The sequence below is a fragment of the Ambystoma mexicanum genome, chromosome 2q (genome assembly GCF_040938575.1).
Source record: "Ambystoma mexicanum isolate Mex_15411 chromosome 2q, UKY_AmexF1_1, whole genome shotgun sequence".
Taxonomy (NCBI): domain Eukaryota; kingdom Metazoa; phylum Chordata; class Amphibia; order Caudata; family Ambystomatidae; genus Ambystoma; species Ambystoma mexicanum.
In genome coordinates, this window is record NC_090924.1 from 124,473,145 (window position 1) to 124,488,134 (window position 14,990).

A 14,990-nucleotide genomic window follows, 5' to 3' on the forward strand; every position below is an offset into this window, starting at 1 on the left:
AGAGGCACTCTGCATGGGGTGCATGCACAAACGAGCGTGAGGAACTAGGTAGACTCAGGAAGCCATCATCCCCCAAAGGTCGCATGACTTTACGTACGATCACCTGGTGAATGGCAACTTAGTGAGGGATCTGGAACAGCATGTTTTGAACCCTCTCGGAGGGAAAGACGAGGCAGTCTTTGGTCCGAATTATAGCCCACAGAAACTGTTTGACTTGATTGGGGTTCAGATTGGATTTTTTCTCGTTGATAGAGAAACCTAGGTTGAAGAGGAGATCTACCATCTTCTGGCTATTTGTTTGGCATGTTCTGTATGATTCCCCTGTTATGAGCCAGTCGTCGAGGTAAGGATAGACTGCCTGCGCAGGTGAGCAGCTACTACCGCCAGTACCTTCGTGAATACTCGTGGTGCTGAGGTAATGCCGAAGAGGAGAACCTTGAACTGATAGTGTTTGTCCTCTATCATGAGCCCAAGGTATTTCTGTGCGCTGGCAACATTGAAATATGAAAGTATGCATCTTTCATGTCCAATGTGGCCATGTAATCCCCCTGCTCCAGTAGTGGGATTACCTCCTGCAGTGTTGTCATCCTGAATTTTTGAGGTTTGACATACTTGTTCGCCCGGCGCAGGTCTAAAACAGGGCGCATGGCGAGATCCTTTTTGGGTACAAGGAAGTACACTGAATAAATAACCTTGTTTACCTGGAGAATGGGGACGACTTTTCTGGTTCCCTTTTCCAGCAGGACCTGAACCTCTTCCAGCAGGATGTGTAGGTTTCTGGCGACAGGCATCTGCTTCTTGGTGGGCAAGTGGTATTGAGGTGCCCGGAGGAACCTGATGCAGTAGCCATGGGCAACTGTCTTTAGCACCCACTGGTCTAATGTGATCCCCCTCCCAGGCGTGGATGAATGTCGACGAGTGACCCCTGACCAGGGAAGTGTGGGAAGGGACCCAAACCGGCTAGCCACTTTGAGGTGAGGCTGGGGAGTATCTAGGTGTAGAGTTTCTGCCTCTACCCTTGTCCCTACGATGGCCTCTTTGTTGGTATCGGTGGCTACCAAATGAGCCTTGGACGAATTACCAGGCAGTACTCCCGAAGCCATATTGTTTTTGGGGAGAGCGGGAAAAAGATTGGCCACGAAAGGACCGGCGTGAGTTAGAGCCTCCACGTTGGTGGAATGGTTTAGCCGTGATCTGGCTAAGCGACTTTGGTGTTTCGTGTTCTTTTTTAGCTGTCTCCATGGCTTCATAAACAGCCTTCCCAAAAAGGTTGGAGTCCTCCACTGGCTTGTGGATCAAAGAGGCCTGAGTTTCGGGTTTAAAGCTGGAGTTCTTTAACCAGGCATATCTTTTAAGTAAGGTCCCCTGGGCTAAGGTGTTCTTCAATATGTTATGGGTCACTTGTATGCCTTCAGCCACGACTGCCAGTAGGCGTGATCGGGTGGGCTCTGGAACATCTTGAAGGCCATCCTGAACTAGGCCCCATTGGACATCACTGTAACTGGTCAGGAGAGTGGAATTATTAGCGATCCTTGTGGAGTAGGGAGCAGAGGCTGTGACCCGTTTACCCAGGGCATTAAGCTTTTTACATTCTTTGTCCGGAGGGGCTTCCGACGAAGACAGTGGAACCCCCGCCCTCTTCCGAGTGGTCGTGACCACCAAGGAATCTGGTGTAGCATGACCCCTTATGTAGAGTGGGTTGAAGGTGATGGGTGGAATAATTTTTCAACCGCCCCTGTGAGGGACTGGGACAGCAAGGAAGGGGCCAGGAGCCTCTTTATAGAGGTTAGTAGGGGGATCACTTGACTAGTCAGAGCCTTCTCCTTGAGAATATCCTCCACGAAATCGGAGTCTAGAGCTGCCTCATGTGTTGCAATTTGGAAAGCATTGGCTGATGTTTTTAAAATAGAATTCAATAACATCTGGTCGTCAACAGGTGACAAAGCCCTCTGTGGAGGAGAAGACGGGGATCTAGGCAGATGACGTCCGAGTCAAGGGTATGAGTTGGTGATAGCCAAGGACCCTGATCCTCTGCCTGATCCCAGTCTGGGCCTTGATCAGCCGTGTTTTGTGCAAAAGGATTAATGTCCTCATAAGTATACTCTTGAGTTGGGTCCTCTGGGACATCGAAGATATCTTCCTGGTGTCCCTGTGCAGAGATCGGTAAATTCTGCAGTTTGTAAGGAATGGGGCAGGAGTCCTCTTCCCTGGGTGTTTTTGGTGTAATGTACCTGTCAGAAAAGTCAATAAACTAGGCCATTTTGTCCATGTATTGTTAAATCCTCTCCCTAGTCCATAAGAAAGAGACAGAAGGGTCTGGACGTGTAAAAGGTTGCTCAGGAGGGGAAGATTTCCCAATAAGCCCTTAGAGAGAGCCTGGGGAGCTTCAGAATATTCCTCTCGATGAGGGGGTGCCCTTGTGCTCTGTGGCTGCCAAAATGACAGTCGCAAAGCTTTCACAGATTTTCGGCAGTTGAATCGAAGGTCTCGATGTGCCCACGGCACAGTCGCGGTCGGTGACTCCACCGAGGCCTTAGGTGCTTGTTCGCCCTCAAAGGCGTGTCAACGACAGTATGTTTTTTTAGGGTGAACGCCCGTTCCAGAGGGATGCCCAGTCGCATGCCGCAAATGCGGTTGCATGGAGGGCGCTGAACCGCGAGGTTCGGTAGGTGCTGTTGAAATTTTCAGCAGCCCTGTTGGCATTGTGCGCTTCGAGGCCTTAGGGGTTGTGTGTTTTTGTATCCCTGGTGTGTGGGTGCCCTTGTTGCCGGGGTGTGAACTCCCCATAACAGAGCCAGTCACCTGTCTGGTGGGGCCGGGCATTTGGGAGCCTGTAGGCTTCGCTGAGAGGTTGATGGCTTCCAGTTCAGAGCCAGGGCTACCAACTGATTCCTCGTCATGCGAAGCGACAGCATCATACGGGGAAAGGCTTTCGGCCTCCATAGCATAGGCCACCCACCGTTTAGTCTGCTTGTTTTACGTTTTCGGTCGAAAGAGCTTACAGGACTCGCATGAGCCCTTGTCGTGGTCTTGAGGAAGACACCGATTGCATCGGCGATGGGTATCCTTCCAAGGAAACTTGCCGTTACACGACGGGCAAAATTTAAAGGGCGTCCTCTCCATAGCAGAGGGTAACGGGGTCCTCTCCATAGCAGAAGGTAAGGGCATCCTCTCCATAGCAGAGGGTAACGGCAGTCAGATCAAGAAGAGAAAGAGAGGGGTAAAGGAAATACATTCTTAGAGAAGAATAAACCCAAGGCTCCACTCTCCTTACTGTAAGGGCCTGGCTGGAGGGCCGAGGCCACGCGGTCGACAGTCGTCGAACAGTTGAACAGCCACCGAGTATGTGTAGATATCTTCAGCGGTAGGAAACCACGAGGCAGTCATCGAGAAGATTAGTCGAGAGACTAGAAGACCGCAGGTCGTGGGGACAAAGTTAGCAATATAAAACTGTTTTGCGAGCGCCGCACAGGCGACTGTTAAGATGGATTTCTAAACTCTGACCTGGTGGGCAGAAGTTCAGAAGGCCAGCCTAGTTTTTTGGAACAGGGTAACCTCTAGACAAGCCAGACCAATCAAGGTAGCTATGGCGGCGGTCAAGACTAAGTCTCAGGAGGGGTGAGGGTGACTGAAAGACCAAAATGAGCACACACATTAAGGTGACTTACAAATTACTCCCAGGCAGGTGTTATAGCAAAAATATAAACACATTTATTACAAGGCCTTTGCAACTCAGACCATAGCAAAAGAATCACAGCAATACTAAGTAAACCAACACAACACAAGCAATACAATATATATACAAGACCATCGGGGTCTAAAGGGTTAACTGCACGAAATATGTCGACAACCTAGATGGGAAGGACACAGGCAGTACAGGTAGTCTTTAAGCCCTTTTGACATCAGCAACACACCTAACTAAGCCCTAAGAAGAGAGGAGCTGTGTGATCAAGAGTACATGCAATGCAAGTGCACGCGGTTGTTCCAAAGGGGGGAACCAGGGTCTCTTCAGGGGTCTCTAGCAGCTGAGGAAGGTGGATGAGGCGATGAAGAATAAGGTCCCACTATTCAGGGAGAACCTCCACTTGAAGGCAGAGGCAGTTCCAGAGTGCGGGGTGGGGTCGCTAGTTCGCACTAGCAGTGGAAAGGAGAGGGGCCCTCAGGGGCCACTTGTGCGTAAAAAGGGGCCCTGCCGCTAGGGGCCACCGGTTACTGTTAGAAGTACTCACCGGTCCCAGGCGCTCTCGGACCCAAACTTCGCCAGTTCAGTCCACTTTGCTTGCAGGTTTGAATGCGACAAAAAGGACGTCTCTGCGGCTTTCAGTTCCCGAGATACAGTGAGGATTCCCGAACGGGACAGTGGCGATTTCTCTGCTCCAGGTGGATGAATCGACCTGGTTTCACTGCAGCAGGCTTCAGGGGCAAGAGGGTCACAAATGCAGCGCACTTGCAAGGGTTGTTGCCGCGGCAGGGCAACACAGTAACCACGTATGCTCCAGTCCTGGCGCACTCGTCTCACTTCAGACCTGGGAACGCCAAGTGTACGAAATTCGGCGTGAGGGTGCCGTGATAGCAGTATACCAGATTTCGAGGGCCTCTTCGAAACGGCAGCAGTGACAGAGCAAAGCAACTGGGTAAGCTGGTCAGTCCACTGGTTGGCCCAGGGACACTTCCGAGAAAGCTTACTTGCAGGTTTGAATGAAGGTGCCGAGAATAGTTGGTCCCACTATTCCAATGAGTCGAAGCGTCTTTGCAGACCTTTTAGGATGACCAGATGCAGAGGGGTCCCACGGGACGACATCGGGCTCAGGGTGCCAAACTTTCTAGCAGGTCACCAGCGGTTCCTCGACTCAGCTTCGTAGTTTCAGGATACTTGGAAGGTGAAGGGACAAGATGGCCAAAGGAAAGGACAAAGAACCTTGTGGCATGGCCATTTTGGAGCCAGGCCACCTATTCGTGCCAAACGCGGTTAAAGCGGTTACCATGGCAGGAAAGGGTTAAAAATAATGTGAAACGATAGCTGCCACCAGTCCTGTCCATGACACATCTGCACAGTTCATAAAAAGTCCAGCAAGAGTATCTAGGGCCTTGGGAATAGGACTATAGACCCAAGTGTGCTGTATGGTAAGATACATTGCACACTTGTTACATGTTGCACAAAAGTTGCAACACAGGAAAAGGACTAAGGGAAACAAAGTCTCCCAGTACTGACTCTCTTAAGGGCATGTCAGTTTCCCCATAAAAAGTGAGCGAAAGCCCAGAGGAGTGCAGCTGAATGCTGTGCTTCTCTGGCAAAGTCAGTCAATGGTGTCTAAACAGCAGCAAAAAGTTTGGGTGTGTACACATGTAGGGAAAATGGCATACAATTATGAAATCTTTCCTAACAGCGACCAACTAGGATGCCGGGAAAAAAAAAACTGAGGGACCTCGATGCGTGAAGTATTTTGGGTACACTACATGTCATGTTAGGGATAGTGTCACAGTCACGCCCATGTCGACGTCCCCTTTCGATCTTCCAAAGAAAGATGCAATACTCTGCGATTTCCACTGGATGTCGGACTATATGCACAGCATGTGATTCTAAGCAGATTCACAAGCATCAGAATAATAATTAGATTTGTATCACAGTGAGATCGCTACATTGTGTGGTTGTATGTACAGTGTTTGACTGTATGGACAGGGTGTGGATTTGTTGGCGTGAACACAAGATGTACAGTGTGTGTGAGCATTTGGGTGCAGTCACAAGGGCAGAGCAGTCTGTCAAATGTTATGGTGCAAGAGAATCAACGGAACACTTGAGATGCAATTTTGGCAGAACAACAGTCAAAACCAAGGTAAACATTGTGAGAGAAGTATTACTAATAAGTGCAGGGAATGTTCATAAGGCTCTGGGCCAGTCTGCAATCAAGTCATCTCCCTGTATATAAGTTCAGCAAATATTCAGTGTCCCTAAAAAGTCTGATCTAGATTTGGGCTCCCAGCTAGCTCTTTCAGTGTTGATGAGGTGTGAGCCCTTATAGTTATGAACTCAAAGCCAACATGGCTTTCAACTAGTTTAGCCCAGGTAGTCTCAACTCAAGTTCCAATGGTTCCACTTGCCCATTCCTGCCTGTCCCTTGGCATTCTTGGTAGTGCCAACACTGAGTTGTTTTAATTGACCTCACGGTCCACCACCTTCCCCCGATGGCACGTGTACTCACTTCAGCTTGCTTCTCTCCTTCCTGGTCTCCCTCTTCTCGAACGCATCTTTCTTGCTGACCTTAACTTCCTCCATCCTCCTCTTTATAGTACCATACTCCTTTTTCCTGGCAATTCTCTTTCCATTTTCTCCTTCCTATGTCCTTATTTCCATGCCTTCATACTTGATCCAGACAATTTTATTTTCCCTTCCCTTCTCCAAACTGCTCTTCTTTCTTTCTTCCTTTTGAACATGTCCATGGTCCTCCCCCTGCTCTTTGCTTTATGCTGCTTCGCTCTCCGTCCATCTCCAAACGCCAACACCAACCCTGAAGTCTGGCCCTTTTTTTATACTCTTGGTTGGGGGGCAATTGGATTCCCCAATGAAGGGTTGCAACTGTAAGGATTTAAGTATAGTGCCCGGCGAACGTTTTAGGTCGTTTGGCCCCACTCAAAAATGGTGCAGTTAAGAAACTACTGATTGCTAGCGTTTGGCCTTCAGCTCAGGGGGCCAAGCTGGGCAACCATTTTGGAATCAGTGGGCCCTCTCATGGCGGCTGCCTGATGCTGTAATGGTCCTCTTCCTTTTCAGCATGCATCTCTTGCCTGCATGATGCCGGTTGTTCACTGTGCTCTCTGCATTATAAAGCCAGGTGTAAAGCAGCCAACAATGGTTCTCTCTTTTGTTGGTTCACAGGCCACTCTCACTATCTGAGCTTGTGCAACCGGGACAAGGGTGGGCAAAATGGCCACATTTTGTTCTCTGTATAGTTGGCCCCTGAGCTAATTTAGCCCGCTATGTAAAGTTTTCAAGCATGGAATTTCATTTTTCTCCACAAATTAATTTTTTGTTGACATACAAAATATATTAGGCCCCCGCAAAAAAGCAACATTTCGGGGGAAAATGAACTTGTCCAAAAAAAAAAAAAAAAAAGGAAGGACAGAACCTGGGGGTGGGAGCGACAATATAGAATTGGTCTTGTATTTCACCAATTTTGTTTTGCTGGCAGTAATTTCAGCCCACCCCGGCCTGGGACTGTATGAAAAATGCTGTATCTTTGTTGCTCCAAAGGCATGATTGTCAGCATGGGCAATAAGGGTGGGAATCTGGGAGAGACCCTGGGCAGTCCCACTATGTTGGTTCGCTCAATGTGTCCCCACGGCTGGTCCGAGTAGGACAGAGGAGGTGCTGTCGGCATTGTCTGGCCATATACCTACATGCCACTGATAATGTATCGGTTCCATGTGATAATATCGCCGCACAAATATCGCCATACAAAAATTTTGCCATATTTTTGCGGCAATATTACCCCATGGAACCTGCGGGGGACACCCCCGCAACCCCCATATATTTTAAAAGGGAGCGGGGGACACCCCTGCAACCCTCCCATCCATTTACCCCATAAATTATCCTCACCAACAATATCGCCTATGGCCGTTCCCGACGACCATATGTACAGCAATATTTTTGGTGGTGATAATATTACCTGATACCAATGTATCCAGTTCCTGGCCAACTTCGATTTGCTTAAAACACACAAAGAGACTTGAGGGAAATATAAAAATCCAGTTAAACAACCCCTCTGCAGGTTATTAACCTTAAACTGACTACAATGTCACTGGGTCGGGTCGTTTCTGAAGCTTAAGTGGGGATCATGCCTTCTTGGGTTCTATTATGTAAGGACATTTTTAAAGCAAACTTTAAAGCCCAATTTACAAAATTATCAACTTTAATTACATTTACTGCTGTCTAAAATGATGTGCAAAATCCATGTGCACAAATGGAAATATACATAACAATATTACACGAAGAAAACCTAAAAAGCTTCGTGCTCGACAGTGCGTCAAATAGCTAGATGCATACAGTACATTAACCAATTTCTTGTAGAAGATTCTAAAAATCAATACACTCAAACATACTCTTCATACCTCATTTCACCCAACAGGTTTCATTCCTCATTATGTGTTAAAAACTAGCATAGGAAATTCTTCAGGGGTTTTGTGTCTTATTTCCCTTCTTTCTACTTTCTTAATCAAGATAATATTTACCAGTGCAATTTATCAAACTCCTGTCTTCGTGTAGTACGGGTATATTTAATGGCATTCCTCCCAACATGTGCTTCTGAAACGACATTTATATACGTATCATTTGATATATCTAGTGCATTACTTTTATGCTTCGAAGTCTTCAATACTTATTACTCACTTAGCATTTCATTTGCCAAACCCTATTGCCCCATAAACTTGATCTCCTCACACTCAACCTCCAGCTCTCACTCTTTCCATTGACTGCGGCATGCCTTGAATCTCAATAGATAAGTACAAACAAGATGACTTTAGTGAGCTAAACAATGTTTGGCTGTATTCGGACTTGCAAACAATATTGTTTCTTGTGTTCTACAGGACAAAAGTGACAAGAGCAGCTCATACCTATTTCACTTTTGTTCCGTGTGGTTGCTTGAATCTCACGGCTACGGCCAAATTCTCAAAAATATGTCTATGTGTTTGCACACTTCGTTTTGCAGGATGGTTGTGCAAGTCCTATGGAAAGTGAAACATTGGCACGACAATCACACACCAATCTGTGTTTTGGGTCACAAATACTCTTGCTTAACTGTGCGAACCAGAAAGCGAGTATGGACATTAGGTTAGCCTTACCCTATTCAATCTATAATCATGGCGTTTCTTGAAATTGACGGCCCGTTCTACCACATGGGGATTCTCACGAACGCTGCTGTCACATAAAAAGGGGTGGGGAGTTGGGGCGGGGACACCTGATCCCAAGGTGTCAGTATCTATAACGAGTGTGGCGACACAAAAATAACTTAAAAATTGGTAGTTTGTCTGCATAATTAATAACAAATTTCGCTCTGCGTTTTCTGGTCAAGTATCCTCTAGGGGGTAACTGCAAACCACTACATACAGATTAGGCAGAATAACTGGCCTTACCCTGTTGTACGTCCCTGGGCATGTGGCTATTGAAGATGCGGACGCACTCCATAGTGTGGTATTTTCTCACTTCTGACAGCCGTTCTGTGATGTAATTATCCCAGTCCTAATACGTCGATTTCTGTAAAACGTACTGCCCTCAATTAATAACACGAAGCATTAGCAAACATCTTAAGATGCTAGTGATAGTTGGTTGGTTCGTTCTTCCATGGCGTATAGAGGTTTGCAGCCTGGGATTTGCAGCATTGGTGGAGACCGTGCTAAGTTCAAAACTTGGTAGAGTGATTTAAACTTGCTCCAAAATGGCAGTTACCAACATTCAGGTCTACAACTTGCTTCCTGGAACTGCTGGCTTATAGCTTAATAAAGTTCAACAGACATACTGCAAGAAGTTCCTTTCATTCCAGGTTTTTCTCCATTGTCCTAGTGGTCTTCAGTTTCGGTTAATCTTTCCCTTCCTTAAATCCGTTTCAAGTCTCAGAATTTTGTATCTTGGACCACTCAGAAACTAAGATCACCCATCTCACTGAAACCACCTTCTTTGCAGTCTTCTTCATGGAAAGAAGATGGGGTTTCCTCAGAAAGTATTCCATCAGCAGTCACTGCACCACTTCCTCTCTCCTCACCTGGGCACATAATGGCTACCAACCTTGTCTCTTCGGTTCACAGAGGAGAGTGTAGAAATAGGTTAGGCCAGTTGTCACTATCCACTGTGTACTCTGTCTGGATCGATCCCCTCAGGGCCCTTCACTTCTCACCCTCAAATATAGAGCATCAGAGGGGCAGTGTGTGTTAGGGATGGTATCTGGGAGCAGTCGGTGTCCCCGACTGGTCATGTGGAGAGTTACCACAGTTAAGTTAGCTGTTGCAGCATTCATTAAAATAGTGCACTTGCATTAATCAAAATGTTTATTTTTATAGTCACTCCCTGATTAGCGAAAATGCAATGTCATTTCTTAATTACTTTTAGGTTTCCAGAACATAATGATACACTCTGCCTCCAATGGGTTTCTTGGCTGGAGGCCTTCTTCAAGCGGACCACAACACCTTTTTACATTTACAGTTGCAATGTTTACCTTTTACATGGTAATTTCCATGAACTCCACCAACTGGAACCTTGTTTAGATCTGTATGATGCAGCTAAGAAAAGCTGGATGTATGTCACTGATTTTATACATATGTTCACTGCCGGGGGCGGTGGTTTCATCTCCTTTAAGAAGCAGATGAGTCCAGTCGAAACCTATCAGTACTTCAAGTGACAAACAGCACTAACAGGTCATGCCGTGCCATACTGCTAAATCTGAAAACCAGGCTGCACATACGTATGGTGGAGATCTAAAATATGCTGCTGCGCATGCCTTGAAATTAAAAAAATGTTGATAAGGCTGCCAGTTGTGGTTTGGTAGTAGTTCTAAAGCAAGATGTTTGACCCAAAGTTCCTTTATACTGCCACCCCATCCCCACACAGAGGCACGATGAACATTTTGAGGAGAAAAAGGAAGAATAACCAAGTGGTCTAGTCCTGTTCTACACTCAAATGTGATGAGAAATGAATAACTGACCTGACCCCATACCTCATAACAGTGCTATCACGATCCAGGGGCTCTGGATGTTCATCTCGAAAATGCAGCGTTTACCGTGGACAACTGTGTGTAGTGTTTACAATATGGCGGTCTGTAGTGCCTAAGGACATGTAAGCAGTCTGAGGCGAAACTCAACAGCAGATATCTTCAGGCCTCAAAATGTGCACTCACCATTAGCAATTGGTGAGTGATCATTGAATCTTGACAAGTAGGACATGGTATGCTGTGTGACCAGGTGAGTACGTTTTATGCCTGGCTAGTAGTTTTTTTTTTTTTTTTTTTCTCTCTCTCTCTCTCTCTCTCTCTCTCTCTCTCTCTCTGGATCCTGCTTTCTTTGTGGATTCTACACCATGGTCAGGGCAAATATTGTGTGTCACTTTCTTTACTTTATCTTCGGAGGAGTTGTTGATGCTTGAGCAAACATCTGAATATGGTCAAAAACAAAACACATATGGAGCCAACTGCCCCAAATGATGGACTTTTCGGGGGATGTACTTTGCAGGACGATCCAAGGATCCTGTGTTCATATGGACCCACCGAAATTGGGAGTGTGTGCTCAGGCAGTGTCTTGGATAAAGTGACCTGCACTATCTCAGCCGAGAAACTAAAGAGCATGTTACTTAAATAGACTAAAGGTTAGACAAATTAGGAGTGGTTCCCCTTGGCCAAGGACTCAAGTTTCAATCATCCGTTTGCTAAAGAAATTAGCAAACGTCTTTTCTAAAATGAGGGCCATCATCTAAGGTTTTCCTGAGTGCTTTAAAGGGGCAGGGGGTGCTGGTTTCACCTCTCTCATAAAATGCGAAGGTTCCAAAGACGCAAAGGTGTACCAAAAGTACCAAGATGCTAGATGACAACTATTTTTCCCCCTTGAGAGACTGCAGTGTCCTTTCCATCGATGGATATGTGCCACCGTGTGTCAGTCTGCAATCACATTAGGTAACCATAGTCATTCTACCGGTCCCTCTAGTGGGAATGAGGCTAGGGCTTTTGTGGGCAAGCAGGAATGTGTACACAGATGCCTGGATCCTCTAGACGATCCAAGGGTTTCGACTAGCCTTTTCCAGAACACCTTCCCATGCAGCAGCCTCAGCCCGATTCGGAAAGGGATCTTATAAACCGGTAGATCCGGAAGCTCCCTTGGAGAGGCCAGTCATACAGGCAGGTCATTATGCAAGGAGTTTAATAATCAACCTCTACCCACGGAGGTGAAAATGGAAGGTGAATCCAGTCATAAAGCTGAGCAATTTCAATAGATGGATTCTGTACCTTCACTCCAATCTGGAAGGGATTGACTTTCTGGAGGGATGTCGTGCAGGAGTAATGGGCACAGAGATTCATATAGTTAAATGATCTGATTTTTAGATCTCAGGACACTACCGGGTCCATGACCAGATGCAAATAGCACTTTTCAGGGTGTAGGTTTCCCCATCAAGTGGATGAAACCTGAACTGTATGCCGTCTGCAAGCTGGAGTTTCTGGGAGTCGCATTGGCTACTATGTAAAGTAGGGTGTTACTACCAAGTGATGGAGATGGAGATTCAAGCAGCTGTGAGGAAAAGCCTTATTTACCTCGCAAAGTGGGTGGGATTGTCTGCATGTTGTCATGGAGGGAGAAGGTCAGACCCCACTAAAGGGAGCACATCCTCACCCTTAGTCTGGGGATATGGGATTCTCGAATGCAAACTGTGTAGACCATTCCTCAGGGAGGCACACAAAATCAACAAATGTGCCTTAAACAATGAAGAGAGGATCTCAGCATTCAGAACCTGCTTCCTAGGTCTACACGCACGCTATCCACCCGATCAGCAATGAAGAAAGAGGATCTCAGCTCAAGGCACCATGTGAAAAGACAGTCTGACAACCACCTTGTAACTCGTTAAGGCCAATGTAGCCCTTCTGCACCAAGACAGAGAAAAGAACCTAAGAGCCTTTAAGAACTACGGGAGTGGGCGGAGCCTCCAATGAATTCCAATGGGAATTCAGAATGAACCTACATGCCCTTAGCACTTAAGGGGTTAAAATCCCTATTTCCCTCCACCTGAGCCGAGTTGTAGCTTACAGGAAGAACCATCAGTGCTGACTGCATAGCCCAGACTGTGCCCCAAGCCTTGCAATGAGAATACCCAGGGGAGTGCCAACAGACTTTATACCCCAGTTGGGAGGAGTGCTACTGTGCCCTTTTTCTGGAGCTTCTGAACTGAACCTTGGACCCTTAGCTAGCAAGTTTCCAAAGACCTACTCCCGCCATCCTGGAGAATCTCACATCACCCGCCATCCTAGAGAATGTCACATCATCAGCAAGGCTATGGACCACAGCTCAGCCCTCTGTGGGACAGGAAGAAAAAGAGGGTGATTTCTGGGTAGCTCAGCCCATAATGGACCCTGCTGAAGGGGGAGTAGGTTGACCGAAAATAATAACATGAAGACTAAAGTTTCTACCTCTGAGGTGGGTGCAAATTAACTAAATTGAATATTTACATGTTACAGTGCACTGGTAAGGCTCCATTTGCAGTACTGTCTTCTGTTCTGGTCATGAAAATACAAAATAATGGGAAACGTAAGGAAAAAACACAGAAGGGCAACATGTAAATGGCTGCAAGGGTTTAACGTGAAAACACTGAAAGAGAAACAATCTATTTTGACACATGCCCAAAGGAAGGGTTTGAGGATAGCAAACCCTAATGTAAGCGATATTGGTTAAAAACATATTTTTGAAAATATTAGGAAAACCTACCAAAGACGGACTGTACTGAACTACTGTGCTTCTAAATGGACCTTTGGAATATTAGAAACTGCTGTTTGGTGAGGCCTGCGCTAGGACCCTACTCATTTTCATGATTCGACTGTCCAGCACCAATGGAAATCCAATGGTGCCAGATAATTAAATTTGCCAAGAAACCCAATGTTGGGTATCCGGTTGGCAGAGAGCTTGTGCAAAAAGGTAGGACATCAAAGCTTGTTGGCCTTCTGCTCGGTTTACATTGTCTGCCATACATAGTCTCACGTATCCGTCATACAGCTTTTGTTAGCCTTCATTTTCTTAACCAGAACGTTGCTATTAGCGGGAAAGGAAGTGCCAGTTAATAGTGTTCTGGGTAATGGGGCACCTGTGGATGGCAAAGCTACTGCTCTACTAGTCAAACACCAGGCACTTTGTTCGTCATAGTTGCTGCAATTTTTGGTTAAAGAAATGTCAATGTATAAGTAGTAGGGGAGTGCCATCTACAGTATGAAAGGGGAAAATTAAATACACAGAGGATATTAAATGGTTATTTTATTTGTTATAATTATTTTAGCAGCCCTCCTATTATAGCAGACCGAGCACTTTAAAGAATAGGTTTACTCCACAGCACTAGCAGGAGAAGCATACCCAGTTTGCTTCTGTTGCATTCTGGGATCTGCAGTATTGCTTTAAGGAAAAGGACACGGCTACAAGTAGTTACATCAGGGTAAACTAGAGTTACGCAAGCTTGACAATGAACAACTTGAGGGAGGGAGAGAGGCTGTTTTACAAACATATTACTCATACTGGGCAGACTAATGGCACAATTTAGCTTCATCAATCAGTGTATAAATCAAAATATGTGTATATATCGAGTCTGTTGGCACAATAATCACTGAAGTCACAGAGACAGTTCGGGGGGATTATTTTCCTTTTTGTGGGGCCTAGGGGCCGTCCCGCTGTCTAATCTGGTGTTGGCCCTACTCCTTAACCCAGGGGTCCATAAGTCCCGGTTAGTACTACCAAGTGTTGACCCATAGTGTCTAAACACTAGCTTGCTCTTGAGATGGTCACCTACGTACGTTAGTGCTCTGCTGGGTGATATATGGGATACATTACTCAACATAATCGTATGTCGGATGCTTGTATCTGCTTAGATTCACATGCTATGCATAGGTCGACATCTAGTGGTAGTCGCAGAGTATTACATTATTTGTTTTCGAAACTGTAAAAGTGACGTTGACAGGGCGCGTCAGTAATATTATCCCTTGTGTGACATCCACTGTCCCCATGGTCCTTCACGCGTCAAGGTCCCTCATATTGTTTTGTTTCTGACATGGGGTAGCGTGAGTAATGTAATAAAGCAGATAAGAAGCAAACCAGAAAAACATCTATGCACCTTCTACTCCAAGAGGGGAGGAAGTGTGGGCGCATGTGAATCTAAGCAGATACAAGCTCAGAAATATGATTACGGTGAGTAATGTATCCCTTCTGAGGCTTGTGGATCTGCTTAGAGCACATGCTATGCATAGACTAGCGAGCAGTATCTGGAGAAG

At 46.2% G+C, this 14,990-nt stretch overlaps 1 protein-coding gene across 2 annotated transcripts in view; it reads right to left on the minus strand.

The window, feature by feature from the left end:
• Window positions 1-14,990, minus strand: part of TMEM186 (transmembrane protein 186) — a 140,276-nt gene that overhangs the window by 12,633 nt on the left and 112,653 nt on the right. Inside the window, exon 2 of one of the 2 annotated variants that reach the window (XM_069647048.1) lies at window positions 8,227-8,299. The exons of the other annotated variant lie outside the window; for it this stretch is intronic. The gene's annotated coding sequence lies outside the window, so the exon portion shown is untranslated. The remainder of the gene's footprint in view (window positions 1-8,226; window positions 8,300-14,990) is intronic. 2 annotated transcript variants of the gene reach the window in all.